Source organism: Aethalodelphis obliquidens, unplaced genomic scaffold, assembly GCF_003676395.1.
Source record: "Aethalodelphis obliquidens isolate GAN/ISIS:26980383/991018 unplaced genomic scaffold, ASM367639v1 scaffold71, whole genome shotgun sequence".
Lineage (NCBI taxonomy): Eukaryota > Metazoa > Chordata > Mammalia > Artiodactyla > Delphinidae > Aethalodelphis > Aethalodelphis obliquidens.
This window is the reverse complement of record NW_020838015.1, coordinates 7758227-7772891: the sequence shown is the minus strand read 5'-3', so window position 1 is coordinate 7772891 and position 14665 is coordinate 7758227. Positions and strand designations below refer to the sequence as shown.

The 14665-nt window shown below is 41.2% G+C and overlaps 1 long non-coding RNA gene across 3 annotated transcripts in view; it reads left to right on the top strand.

The window, feature by feature from the left end:
• Window positions 1–217: 217 nt before the first annotated feature.
• The window catches only part of LOC113611848 (uncharacterized), a 116703-nt gene continuing 102255 nt past the window's right edge, over window positions 218–14665 (top strand). For 2 of the 3 annotated variants that reach the window (XR_003429632.1, XR_003429633.1), the window contains exon 1: window positions 461–629. This is a non-coding gene — a long non-coding RNA (uncharacterized LOC113611848). Of the gene's footprint in view, window positions 630–14665 lie in introns of all 3 variants that reach the window. The other variant, XR_003429631.1, reaches the window with a different exon arrangement.

The following is a 14665-nucleotide window of genomic DNA, read 5'->3' as shown; positions in this document are numbered from 1 at the left end:
GCTTTCAGGATCACCATGGTACAGAAAGTCAGGAAGTTTTTTCTGAGACCCAGAGGTCAAAAAACTGCAGAAAACCATTGCTGACAGCACAGGTGTCCCATGGCCCCAGGGTGGTTGGGTGATTAGCATAGCAAGGAGTCTAGCAGGTGCTGCAAAACTCACATCTGCTTACAGCAGAAATTAATACAACATTGTAAATCAACTATACTTAAATAAAATTAAAACCAAACAAAACTCACATCTGCTGAAAAATACTTGCCTACTCTTCCTGCTAGAGGAAAAGTATGGTTTCTAACTCCCTTCTTCCTTCCAAATTTCATGCAGAGAGGTCACATTGGCAAGCAAGTCTGAGAAATGTAATCTCAATGCTTCCAGCCCCGGCAATACAGGAGAGGGGATGGGAATGGGAATGTCGCAGAGTGCCAACAGACAATACCTGGCACATCTTTGAAAATCCCATTAAAATTGAAAGATTTGTCTCCCTTTTCCTCCTTCCAGACTGAAGTTGATCCCTGCCGATGTCTCCAGTGTCACTCTGCAAACTGAAGCATCAACTGCTGAGGCAAGCAACAGTAGTTTGTGTCATGGAATTGTCTTCTTCTCCTGGCCCTGGACCCTATGGATATCAAGTGAGCCCTAATTTGTGCTCCCCACTATCTTTGTACACACTTGTACATGTATGTTCTTATAGATGTGCGGGTACATACACACAGACCCACATCTCAGACAGCAGATCCTCAAGTGCAAAGTACTGGCCTCCAAAGCCCTGAGCAGCTTCACAGTGGAGAAGCCCAAAACATTCATAGGTGTTAGGGCCAAGGAGGCTTCAGAGTTGGGAGAAATTCCTAGATTCTGCCCAAATGCCCCTGACCTCAGAGGCCAAGGCTGTAGTCATGGGGGCATTCGGGTAAAGAGCATCCTCCTGGGTATTGAGCTTGGAGATGGATTCCAGGATTTATTTTATATGACACCTCTGAGAGCATTCCTTTCAATGGAAAGAATTTTCTTCCCTTCCTGAGGGACCAGTCTACTCAGTAAAGACTCAGTGAACATGAGCAAATTATAATGAATGAAGACTCACATTTCCCAAGTTGTGTTCCTGTTGGAGGAATTCTTAAGTCACCGATTCTGACCTAGAGGAATCTTTTGCCAGAGAAAATAAAGCTAGAGAACCTAGATCAAGACTGGCAAATCTGTTGCCCTTATGCTGCCATTATATTCTACATACACGGCAGCTATCGTTTGTCAATAATGTGAATTGGGAGATTGGGATTGACATATATACACTAATATGTATAAAATAGATAACTAATAAGAATCTGCTGTATAAAAAAATAAAATAAAATTCAAAAAAAATAATGTTACTCTTTCTGGTCAAGGTCAGACAGGCTCTTAGAATTCTTCTCAACAGTATGTTCTAGTCTACCTCTACCAATCAGAGTTGGTAATTATGTTGAAACGTATTTGCTATGCCTGCCCTAGGTCAGCATTTCACAAAATGTCTTCCATGAAACACTGGTTCTCTAGCTTATTAACAATCATGATGTGAGTAAAAGGTTCTATGATCATAAAAACTTGGGAAACATTGTTTAGATGTGTTATTTTTTTTAATGGAGAGACTTCTACAACCACTAGGATACTATGTAGGTAGGATACTATATAGATCTCCCAAAAGGTCTGTAAAATACAGCATTTTCCAGGGGCTTCCCTGGTGGCGCAGTGGTTGAGAGTCCGCCTGCCGATGCAGGGGACGTGGGTTCGTGCCCCGGTCCGGGAAGATCCCACATGCCGTGGAGCGGCTGGGCCCGTGAGCCATGGCCACTGAGCCTGCGCGTCCGGAGCCTGTGCTCCGCAACGGGAGAGGCCACAGCAGTGAGAGGCCCCCGTACCCCAAAAAAAAAAAAAAAAAAAAAAGGTAAAAAAAAATACAGCATTTTCCAAATGTATTTCACCATAGAACTCTTTCCAAAGAACGTGTTGGGAGACAAAAAGGATTATACGTGGAATAATAAGAGGCTTTCTCTGGGTGGCCTGACAGTGGGCTAGGCGGGACCAGTGGCTCCTCCTCCCCCAGATAGAGTGAGGGGCTGCTCATGATCTCAACTTCCCACAAGGTTGCTGGGCAGCTGTCATTTTCAGCATTCCCCTGAACATCTGGCACCTGAGCTCAAATACTTTTCCTCTGCTTACAGTGGCACTTTCATGCTCATGCTGTGAAAAGGAAGATTGTCAGGGGTGGTCCTGGTCCAGCTGCACCCAACCCAAGCATGTCTCTCTACAGGATAACGAGAGAATGTGAGACTTGTGCTTTGTGCTGATCCATGTGTCTGTGACCCAGCCTGCCTCAATGATGCTTGCTGGTGATTGAGCCCTTTGCCTGACAGTGGTACCTAATGTGGAGTGAACATGGCAGAAAAGTTGAACTGTTTCACTTGAGGGGTGGGAAGCATCCTCTCTGGGGTTGAGGACAAATCACCAGTAGTGCTAATGATTGAATGGCCTCATTTTCTGTGGGCCACAAATGCCCCTGAACTGGCAGGCCATGTGAACTTATGGCCTTATGATTGTATGGCCACAATGTCTATAGGTCCCAGAAACACTGCTGAATGGGCAGTTCATTTGCTTCTTGGTGGCTAGTCACTGTGTAGTTAAAATGTCTGGGGGCCACAGATGCACACCTGAATGGGCAGATAATTTGGCTGTGTCACTATGAAAAATTGAGGCTGAGAGACAAGGCTGCCTGTTGTTAGATCTCTCGTTTACTCTACTTTTGAGCTTTTTTTTTTTTTTTTTGCGGTACACTGGGCTCTCACTGTTGTGGCCTGTCCCGTTGTGGAGCACAGGCTCCAGACGTGCAGGCTCAGCGGCCATGGCTCACGGGCCCAGCCGCTCCGCGGCATGTGGGATCTTCCCGGACCAGGACACGAACCTGTGTCCCCTGCATCGGCAGGCAGACTGTCAACCACTGCGCCACCAGGGAAACCCTACTTTTGAGCTTTAAAGATGAAAAGAAAGGGACAAGAGAGGGCCCCTCAAATCCGGACACCACTGTGGCAGCTGATGCAGCCCAACCCCTCAGATTTTATCATCATTCAGTGTACCAGATAGAGGACTTTTGGAGAAAGTCAGGTGCATGTAAAAATGTGACACTTCATGGAAATAGTAAGGCTTCTCCCAAGACTGGTACCATGAAGGGCTGAAGGAATCTGAGAGATTGGATAATTTGTCTAGATGAATCAATTAACTTTTTTTTTTTTTTTAATTTTTGGCTGTGCCACATGGCATTCGGAATCTTAGTTCCCCGACCAGGGATCGAACCCATGTCCCCTACACTGGAAGCACGGAGTCCCAACCACTGCACCACCAGGGAAGTCCCTTGATTAACTTTTATCATTCCATTTCCCTTCTATTGCCCTGTTAGTTTTGCAGTCTTTAATTATTCTTTTTTCTTTTTTTTTTTGCTGTACGCGGGCCTCTCACTGTTGTGGCCTCTCCCATTGTGGAGCACAGGCTCCAGATGCGCAGGCTCAGTGGCCATGGCTCACAGGCCCAGCCGCTCTGCGGCATGTGGGATCTTCCCAGACCGGGGCACGAACCCATGTCCCCTGCATCGGCAGGTGGACTCTCAACCACTGCGCCACCAGGGAAGCCCCCTAATTATTATTTTAGTGGTTACCCTAGAGATTACGACATACATGCCTCAATTTATGTCTTCTGTAGATTAATACTTTTACTGCTTCTTCCACAATTCAATGATAGAAAATATTTTAGGTCAATCCCCTCTTATCATTTATACTATTGTTGACCTGAATTTTAATTCTACATATATTTTAAGTCTCTCTATGCATTATTATAATTGCTTAATACAGTCAGTGTTCATATAGTTTTATCCACATATTTACTCTTTATTCTTCATAACGCTTTCACTTTTTATTTTTTAAGCATCATTATTTCCTAACTTTAAGAAATCCCTCTAGTGTTTATTTTAGTGTAGGTCTGCTGGCAATTAATTATATCAATTTTGGTTTTTCTGAAATCAGCTTTATTTCATCTTCGTTTAAAAGGATATTTTCCTTGAGAATAGAATTCTAAGTTAGCAGTTATTTTATTTCAGCACTTTAAAGATATCATTTCATTGTATTTGTTGAAAAGTCAGTTGCCGTTCTTATTGTTTCTCCTTTGAATGTAATGTGCCTTTTTTCTCTGGCTGCAATTAGATTTTCCTTTTTTCTCTTTTGTTTTCAGCAGTTTGACTATGATGTGCCTAGTTATGATTTCCTTTGTATTCATTCTGTTTGAGATTAGTAGAGCTTTTTGAGTCAGTGGCTTGATATCATTTGTCAATTCTGGTGTCTTTTCAATCTGGTATTCCTTCCAATTAAACATATATTGAACCTTTACACCATGTTCCATGTCTCTTACACTCTTCCATTATTTTTCATTCCTTTTTTTCATAATGCTCCAGCCTGAATAGTCTCTGCTAACTCATTTCCAGTTCACTAAACTTCTATTATGCTATATCTAACATCTACTTAGTGCTTAATTTAAGCTGTGTTTTTTAGTTCTAGAATCCCCATGTGATTCTTTCTAATGTCAATAATTTTGTCACCTAATTTCATTTTATTTTTATGTGGACCATTTTAAAAGTTTTTATTGTATTTGTTACAATATTGCTTCTGTTTTATGTTTTGGTTGTTTTGGCTGCGAGGCATGTGGGATCTCAGCTCCCTGACCAGGGATCAAACCTGCACCTCCTGCTTTGGAAGGTGAAGTCTTAACCACTGGACTGCTGGAGAAGTCCCTGTCACCTAATTTCTTGAACATAGTAATCATAGTTTTTTTTTTTAAAGTTGTGTCTGATAACTCAAATATTTGGATCACTATTGGGTTTATTTATATCACCTGTTTTATCTTGGTTTCCTTCATCTGATTCATGGCATGCCTGTGATATTTTTTTGTTGTTGAATGCCAGAAATTGTATATGAAGTGTTTTAAAAATTTTCTCTGGATAATGTTTCATCCTCTAGAAATAATTTACTTTTCTTCTGGGGGCCAGATATAGTAGAAGCAGATAACCTTGGTCCATCAAGGATTAAGATGAGGGCTTCCCTGGTGGCGCAGTGGTTAAGAATCTGCCTGCCAATGCAGGGGACATGGGTTCGAGCCCTGGTCTGGGAAGATCCCACATGCTGTGGAGCGACTAAGCCCATGCGCCACAACTACTGAGCCTACACTCTAGACCCCGTGAGCCACAACTACTGAGCCCACGTGCCACAACTACTGATGCCCATGCTCCTAGAGCCCGTGCTTCAGCAACAAGTGAAGCCACCACAATGAGGAGCCCACGCACCTCAACGAAGAGTAGCCCCTGCTCGCCGCAACTAGAGAAAGCCCGTGCGAAGCAATGAAGAACCAACGCAGCCAAAAATAAATTAAATAAATAAATAAATAAATTTTAGAAAAGGATTAAGATGATCTGAGAATCTATTTCATCTTCATGAGGGCTGATGTATAACTGGTTTGCCTCTCCTAGGACAAAGCCATTCAGGATTTTTACCTGAAAGCCTGGTAGACCCTGATCTCTAGTTTTCTAGTTTTTGTCTCTATTACTATGAGACTTCCAAAAGCTCTGCTTAAGTTTTTAGCTTTTTAGTTGCTGCTTTCTGCTTGACTTCATGACATCTTGTCTTGTGTAGTTTAGAAATTGAACTATGCTCACAATTTGGAGCTCAGTTTTCTGTGGTTCCTTTTTTTTTTGTTGGATCTTGACCTTCAAGTCTTGGCTGCCTTAATAACAAGCAGTAAATCCAATTTTTGTGCCCTACTTCATGAGACTTCTCAAAGCTATGAATCGCTATTTTCTGCTCTTCACCTTGGCTCTTCACCTTGGCTCCACACAGCTTAGGAACTGACAAATGCCTCAAGGGAGAAAGAAGCAGCTCACCTCAGTGTGTTTCCCTTTACTTAATCATCTAGACCTCTCTAATGCTGGTTTCCTTGCTTTATCTCTGATGCCTTTAAAAAGCTGTGATCTTTTGGTGTTTTGTCTAGTTTTCATAGTTTCTATCAGCCAAAGAATTGGTATGAGAGAAGATAACCTGTCACATTTGGAAGAAAAAAATCCTTGCTATAGAATTTCTATAGATAACAGTTACCAGTTGAAGAAAGATTCCTTCTATCCCTGGTTTGCAAAGAGGCTTTAATATGAATGGATGTTACATTTATTAAATGCCTTCTCTGTATCTATTGAGATGTGATTTTTCTTCTTTATTCTATCATTATAACATTGCATTCATTGATTTATGAATATTACATTCCCAGAATAAACCCAGTTTACTAATGACCTATTATCTTTTAATATATTTATGGAGTTAATTTACTAATGTTTCATTTAGAAAGTCATGAAAAAGATTGAACTAAATTTTCCTTTCTTGTAATGTTCTTGTCAGCTTTTGGATCAAAGTAATGCTGACCTCATAAAACGAGATGGAAAAGGTGCCCTTCATTCTTCTCTTTGAAAGAGTTCCTTTTCTTTTTGTTTTGTTTTGTTTTTGCGGTACGCGGGCCTCTCACTGTTGTGGCCTCTCCCGTTGTGGAACACAGGCTCCGGACGCGCAGGCTCAGCGGCCATGGCTCACGGGCCCAGCCACTCCACGGCATGTGGGATCTTCCCGGACCGGGGCACAAACCGTGTCCCCTGCATCGGCAGGTGGACTCTCAACCACTGCGCCACCAGGGAAGCCCTGAAAGAGTTCCTTTTCTTTGGAAGAGTTTGTGTAATATTGGTGTTAGTTCTTCCTTAGCTCCCTGATAAAATTTGTCAAGTAAGCCATGTGAACCTTGAGTTTTCTGTATGGAAAAGTTTTAAATTATGGATTAAATGTTTATAAATAGATGCAGGAAAATTTAGATTCTCTACTCATGTGTCAGTTTGTTACAATATTTCCTTAGAATTTAGCTCATTGCATCTCAGTTTCATATTTTTAGTAAAAGCTTTTCATAATCTTTTCTAATGACCTTTTTAGTGTCTATAAGATCTGTGGTGATATTCCCTTTTTCATTCCTGATATTAATTTATTTGTGACCTCCCACCTTAATCCAGTCAGGTATTGAGCTAATTTAAGTCCAAGCTTCGTTCCTAGGAATGATCTATTTCAGTTCACACTTATTCCAGTTAAAATCTTGGAGTGTTTATAAAGACCTCTCTGCATTGGCATGCCCTGAACTTTCAACGACCACGAGAGTGCTGAAATCGCTGAGTTGCAGCTCTCACTTGTAGAATGCGCAGAATGGTGATCACTTTGAGAGGAAAGCCAGCCGTTCTTGGCTTCCTTCTACTTCTGGGTCTTAGCTGTACAAAGTCTTAATGCCTATGATTCTATGATGCCTTCAAACAGTTGTTTTTATATTTTCCCCAGGTTTTCTAGTTGTTTTCCCTGGGATAGTTGGTCCAAAACAAGTAATTAATCTTTTGTTAGAATTTTTTCTTACATGATGTTAATATTATACCTCAGTTATATTGAGAAAACTAAATAAAAATTCTTCTCCAGTGAACAAGGATCACATTTTTTATAGCGTATCTTGTCTTCAGATACACATACTAAATATAAGTACTTTGAGGTCTTTTTGTTCAAAGGAATCCTTTTTTACATGAATCAAGCTTTGTCACACTTTGTCAAAGTTTTACCTAACGGAATTATCTAGTGGGAAGAATGTTGGCTTTAGTGCAGATACCACAAGAGGTACTTTCAACATCCATTCTTGACTCCTTCTAACTTTCCCTCCTTTTAACAGTTATTGGAAGTTAAGAAATAAAACCCCTCAGTTTTCTCACCTACCTTATATTGAGTTGGACTCGTGACAGTTCTGTCCATTAATGATTAAGTGGAATTATATGGAGAGGGCATCTTTCTCAAATTAAAAAAAACAAAGCCTGGAAAGGAGAAAACTTTTTTACCATTAACCTCTTTATCTTTGCTTATTTTTGCCTAGAATATAGATAATATCTGGTAGGAGCCCAGTCATTTTGTAAGAACAAGAAAAGAAACATGAGAACAAACTAAGAAGTGGTTAAATAGTAACAATCTGGGTCCCTGACAGGATTATTGAGCCATTGCATCAGTCCCAGACTGGCTATCATCAGACTCCTTATTAGAGGAGCTAACTAAACATCTTGTTTTTCCCAGGCCATTGTGAGTCAGCTTCCCATTATTTGCAGCTGAAAATATTTCTAACTAATAGAGACTGAGATTCAGGAGAACTTGGTTCTAATTCTAATGTGACCATAGTGAAATGTCTATGCAAAAGTAAATTGTATTTCTGTATACCAGCAAAAAGACATTTAGAAAATGAAATTAAAAGAAAACATTTTATCCCTAGTGCCCAGATCTTGATCTTTAACCACCATTCCCACTAAAAGGGAACCAGAGATTTTTAGAGAAATATCTGATTCTGGGTCTGGACCTAGAAGAATACATGATGAGCATAGGTTATCTTCTTGTGCTAGAAAAGACACACTTAAAGATTAATGTCTAGGGCTTCCCTGGTGGCGCAGTGGTTGAGCGTCCGCCTGACAATGCAGGGGACACAGGTTCGTGCCCCAGTCCGGGAAGATCCCACATGCCGCAGAGCGGCTAGGCCCGTGAGCCATGGCCGCTGAGCCTGCGCGTCAGGAGCCTGTGCTCTGCAACAGGAGAGGCCACAGCAGTGAGAGGCCCACGTACCGCAAAATAAATAAATAAATAAATAAAAGATTAATGTCTAAAGGACATAGGAGGCATCATGAAGGGCCTTCACTGGCCACATTTGATCATTTGAGCACCAAGATGAAAATGGCTGCAATTTGTTGTAATACATTAAATAAATACAAAACCATGAGTTCATACTGATACTCCAAAAACAGTCAAATGAAAAAAAGATGAAAGAAAAAGAGAAGAAAGCTCTTTGTCGTTGTCTTAGAATGAGTTCTGGGTTAACAAAAATGGAAAGTTACATACAGAAGGTTTATTGGGGAGAAACATCTGTAAGAGGTTGAGGAAGATAGGATTGGACAGAGGGAGAATTTACCCTCAATGCAGTTGCAACTGAGGCCTCAGACAGTCTTACAGGGAGCTCTGGAGCTGGGATGGCCCTTCAGAGTTGTCCCAAATGGAAGGCTGGACCTTTGTGTTCCTGCATAAGACACTCATTTAATACTGCCTGCTCCCTGAGCAGAGGTGGGGAGGTGAGGGCATAACTTTGAGTGAGGCAGTTGCCTGTAGCTGAGGGCAGTTCCCAATGAGAGAGATAGCTGTGAGGTCAGTAGCTGATTTTCCCAGAAACTGGGGGATAATGTATTGGCCCCAAAAAAGAGATTTGAGTGGAGCAACACAGTATTCACTACAGCAATTATTTATAGAAGAATGCCACCCAATAAATAGAGAAAGAATTAGATAATTGATTCAGGTAAGGAACCTCAAGAGATGTTACCTTAGTCAGCTTAAGCTGTTAAAACAAAATGCCATAAACTGAGTGGCTTATCAACAACAGAACTTTATTTTTCACAGTTCTGGAGCCTGGAAATTGGAGCTCATGGTGCCAGTATGGTTGGGTTCTTGGTGAGGGCCCACTTCTGGGTTGTAGCTAGCTGAACTTCTTGTTGTATCCTCACATGGTGGAAAAGGAGCAAGCTAGCCCTCTGGTCTCTTCTTACTAGGGCAGCAATCCCATTCATGAGGCTCCACCCTCCTGACCTAATCAACTTCCAAAGGCCCCACCTCCTAACACTATCACATTGAGGGTTAGGATTTCAACATATGGATTTGGGGGGGACACATTCAGTCCGTAGCAGATGTTAAATGCATTTGATAAAAGGTTGTTTGAACAAGATGCTCACATAGAACCAAAATGTTATTCTACAAATTATTTGCTAATTGCATCCTTAATAGGGGGTTGCATAGTAGCACCTATGAAATATTCTTGGCAGTTATTAAGTATTTGTGTTAAAAATGCTTAACCTGGGCTTCCCTGGTGGTGCAGTGGTTAAGAATCCGCCTGCCAATGCAAGGGACACGGGTTCGAGCCCTGGTCCGGGAAGATCCCACATGCTGCGGAGCCACTAAGCCCATGTGCCACTACTGAGGCTGCGCTCTAGAGCCCATGAGCCACAACTACTGAGCCCACATGCCACAACTACTGAAGCCCGCGCACCTAGAGCCCGTGCTCTGCAACAAGAGAAGCCACCGCAACGAGAAGTCCGCACACCGCAGCGAAGAGTAGCCCCCGCTTGCTGCAACTAGAGAAAGCCTGTGCACAGCAACAAAGACCCAATGCAGCCAAAAATAAAATAAATAAATTTAAAAAAATGCTTAACCTAAAACTGATCAAACTTCTGTACCTAACTTCAAGTCTGTAGAAAATACAGGAGAGAAAAGAAAAGTTGAGATGAGATCATAGGAAACAATCAGATGACATGGAACATGGGACATTCTACAAGTCAACTAGCACTGTTTCTTCAAAAAGTCAGTATTAGGCTAACAGGTCATGGCAAGGTGATGATGGTGTAGATTTGATTTCTCTAAATACTGTCTTAAAAATAGAACCATTATGATAGCAAAAGAAAAACTTCACAGACTACATTTTGAACAAAACAAGGTGACAAGCATCCCCAGGAACCTTATAATGCAAATGAGTGAAACCAAGACATTAATAACAGCAAGATCTTTGCACAGGTTTAGCAGTACGGAAGAGTACCAGAGGGAATATAGGGTCATTCTGATGGTCCATGATCCCAAGAGCACTGAATTCCTCAGTGTTTACTCCTCAGCTCACTTACTTACTGCCTCAGTTTCTACCACAGGGGTTACCCCTACCCCTAGTGTCCTCACCTGACAGATTGTCCACTTGGGTCAAGACCCTTTAAGATTCTTCCAGCTGGATGCCTTCTGTGACATCCACTTGGCCCCTGGGAAAACCCAAACCCTCTCACTCCACCAAACTCTGGACATGCAAACTGTCTTCACCACTGCTCTTTCTTCATCTTGCCATTTCAGGCTGCTATACCAGCCTCTGCTCTACAAGTTCATCTAGGTGGGAGAAGTCATCAGTCATTATCTTCACCAACACTCCAAAGTCCTGAGGACAAGTTTTACCAACAACTCTCTCAAGTTGCACCCAAGAGACAGGATTGGTCTGTGAATTTCTGCAGCTCAGCAGCTGGGGAAGAAACAGATGTCAGCCTCCCCATCTGAAAGGCAACCTCCATTATTCTGAGTTATCTTGGGACTCCCCTTCTTAACTTGAGGTGGTGGTGGTGAGATCCAAAAGAAAGCAGCAAAGTAATCTCTAAAGCAAGATTTCCTTTCAAAAAATACTTTTTTTTTTTTTTTTGCGGTACGTGGGCCTCTCACTGTTGTGGCCTCTCCCGTTGCGGAGCACAGGCTCCGGATGCGCAGGCTCAGCAGCGATGGCTCATGGGCCCAGCCGCTCCGCGGCATGTGGGATCCTCCTGGACCGGGGCACGAACCCGCGTCCCCTGCATCTGCAGGCGGACCCTCAACCACTGCGCCACCAGGGAAGCCCTCAAAAAATACTTTTAAGAAAGAAATATCCAACCTACTCTCACAAAGGTTGAAGGAAAATGATGGACTGATAACCCAAGAACTTGGCCACCTTACAGTTAAATTTTCCAGAGTATGTCTAGACACCACATAAGAGAATGAATCTTCCAGAAATTAATAGATATAAATAAAATATTTGTACTCTTCCCATTTTATCTTTGTACCTGCCTGTAGGATGGGATACCTAGTATTTTGTAAAGCCAAAATAACCTTATTTTTAATTTTTAAAAAAATTTAATTTAATATTTTTTAACATCTTTATTGGAGTATAATTGCTTTACAATGGTGTGTTAGTTTCTGCTTTATAAAAAAGTGAATCAGCTATACATATACATATATCCCCATATCTCCCCCCTCTTGCATCTCCCTCCCACCCTCCCTATCCCACCCTCTAGGTGGTCACAAAGCACCGAGCTGATCTCCCTGTGCTATGCGGCTGCTTCCCACTAGCTATCTGTTTTACATTTGGTAGTGTATATAAGTCCATGCCACTCTCTCACTTTGTCCCAGCTTACCCTTGCCCCTCCCCATGTCCTCAAGTCCATTCTCTACGTCTGCGTCTTTATTCCTGTCCTGCCCCTAGGTTCTTCATAACCATTTTTTTCTCAGATTCCATATATATGTGTTAGCATACGGTATTTGTTTTTCTCTTTCTGACTTACTTCACTCTGTATGACAGACTCTAGGTCGATCCACCTCACTACAAATAACTCAATTTCGTTTCTTTTTATGGCTGAGTAATATTCCACTGTATATATGTGCTACATCTTCTTTATCCATTCATCTGTCGATGGGCACTTAGGTTGCTTCCATTTCCTGGCTATTGTAAATAGAACTGCAATGAACATTGTGGTACATGATGCTTTTTGAATTATGGTTTTCTCAGGGTATATGCCCAGTAGTGGGATTGCTGGGTCGTATGGTAGTTCTATTTTTAGTTTTTTAAGGAACCTCCATACTGTTCTACATAGTGGCTGTATCAATTTACACTCCCACCAACAGTGCAAGAGGGTTCCCTTTTCTGCACACCCTCTCCAGCATTTATTGTTTGTAGATGTTTTGGTGATGGCCATTCTGACTGGTGTGAGGTGATATCTCACTGTAGTTTTGATTTGCATTTCTCTAATGATTCGTGATGTTGAGCATCCTTTCATGTGTTCGTTGGCAATCTGTATGTCTTCTTTTGCGAAATGTCTATTTAGGTCTTCTGCCCATTATTGGATTGGGTTGTTTGTTTTTTTCATATTGAGCTGCATGAGCTGCTTGTAAATTTTGGAGATTAATCCTTTGTCAGTTGCTTCATTTGCAAATATTTTCTCCCATTCTGAGGGTTATCTTTTCATCTTGTTTATGGTTTCCTTTGCTGTGCAAAAGCTTTTAAGATTCATTACCTCACATTTGTTTATTTCCATTTCTCTAGGAGGTGGGTCAAAAAGGATCTTGCTGTGATTTATGTCATAGAGTGTTCTGCCTATGTTTTCCTCTAAGAGTTTTATACTGTCTGGCCTTACATTTAGGTCTTTAAGCCATTTTGAGCTTATTTTTGTGTATGGTGTTAGGGAGTGTTCTAATCTCATTCTTTTACATGTAGCTGTCCAGTTTTCCCAGCAGCACTTATTGAAGAGGAGGTCTTTTCACCATTGTATATTTTTGCCTCCTTTATCAAAACTAAGGTGACCATATGTGCGTGGGTTTATCTCTGGGCATTCTGTCCTGTTCCATTGATCTATATTTCTGTTTTTGTGCCAGTATCATACTGTCTTGATTACTGTAGCTTTGTAGTGTAGTCTGAAGTCAGGGAGCCTGATTCCTTCAGCTCCGTTTTTCTTTCTCAAGATTGCTTTGGCTATTGTGGGTCTTCTGTGTTTCCATACAAATTGTGACTTTTTTTTTCTAGTTCTGTGAAAAATGCCATTGGTAGTTTGATAGGGTTTGCACTGAATCTGTAGTTTGCTTAGGGTAGTATAGTCATTTTTACAATGTTTATTCTTCGAATCCAAGAGCATGATTTATCTCTCCATCTGTTTGCATCATCTTTAATTTCTTTCATCAGTGTCTTATAGTTTTCTGCATGCAGGTCTTTTGTCTCCTTAGGTAGGTTTATCCCTAGGTATTTTATTCTTTTTGTTGCAGTGGTAAATGGGAGTGTTTCCTTAATTTCTCTTTCAGATTTTTCATCATTAGTGTATAGGAATGCAAAATATTTCTGTGCATTAATTTTGTATCCTTCTACTTTACCAAATTCATTGATTAGCTCTAGTAGTTTTCTGGTAGCATCTTTAGGCTTCTGTATGTATAGTATCATGTCATCTGCAAACAGTGACAGCTTTACTTCTTTTCTGATTTGGATTCCTTTTATTTCTTTTTTTTCTCTGATTGCTGTGTCTAAAACTTCCAAAATTATGTTGAATAATAGTGGTGAGAGTGGGCAACCTTGTCTTGTTGCTGGTCTTCGAGGAAATGGTTTCAGTTTTTCACCATTGAGAACGATCTTGGCTGTGAGTTTGTCATATATGGCCTTTATTATGTTGAGATAAGTTCCCTCTATGCCTACTTTCTGGAGGGTTTTTATCATAAATTGGTGCTGAATTTTGTCGAAAGCTTTTCCTTCATCTATTGAGATGATCATATGGTTTTTCTCCTTCACTTTGTTAATATGGTGTATCACATTGATTGACTTGCGTATAGTGAAGAGTCCTTGCATTCCTGGGATAAACCCCACTTGATCATGTTGTATGATCCTTTTAATGTGCTGTTGGATTCTGTTTGCTAGTATTTTGTTGAGGATTTTTGCATCTATGTTCATCAGTGATATTGGCCTATAGATTTCTTTCTTTGTGACATCTTTGTTTGGTTTTGGTATCAGGGTGATGGTGGCCTCGTAGAATGAGTTTGGGAGTGTTCCTCCCTCTGCTATATTTTGGAAGAGTTTGAGAAGGATAGATGTTAGCCCTTCTCTAAATGCTTGATAGAATTTGCCCGAGAAGCCATCTGGTCCTGGGCTTTTGTTTGTTGGAAGATTTTTAATCACAGTTTCAACTTCAGTGCTTGTGATTGGTCTGTTCATA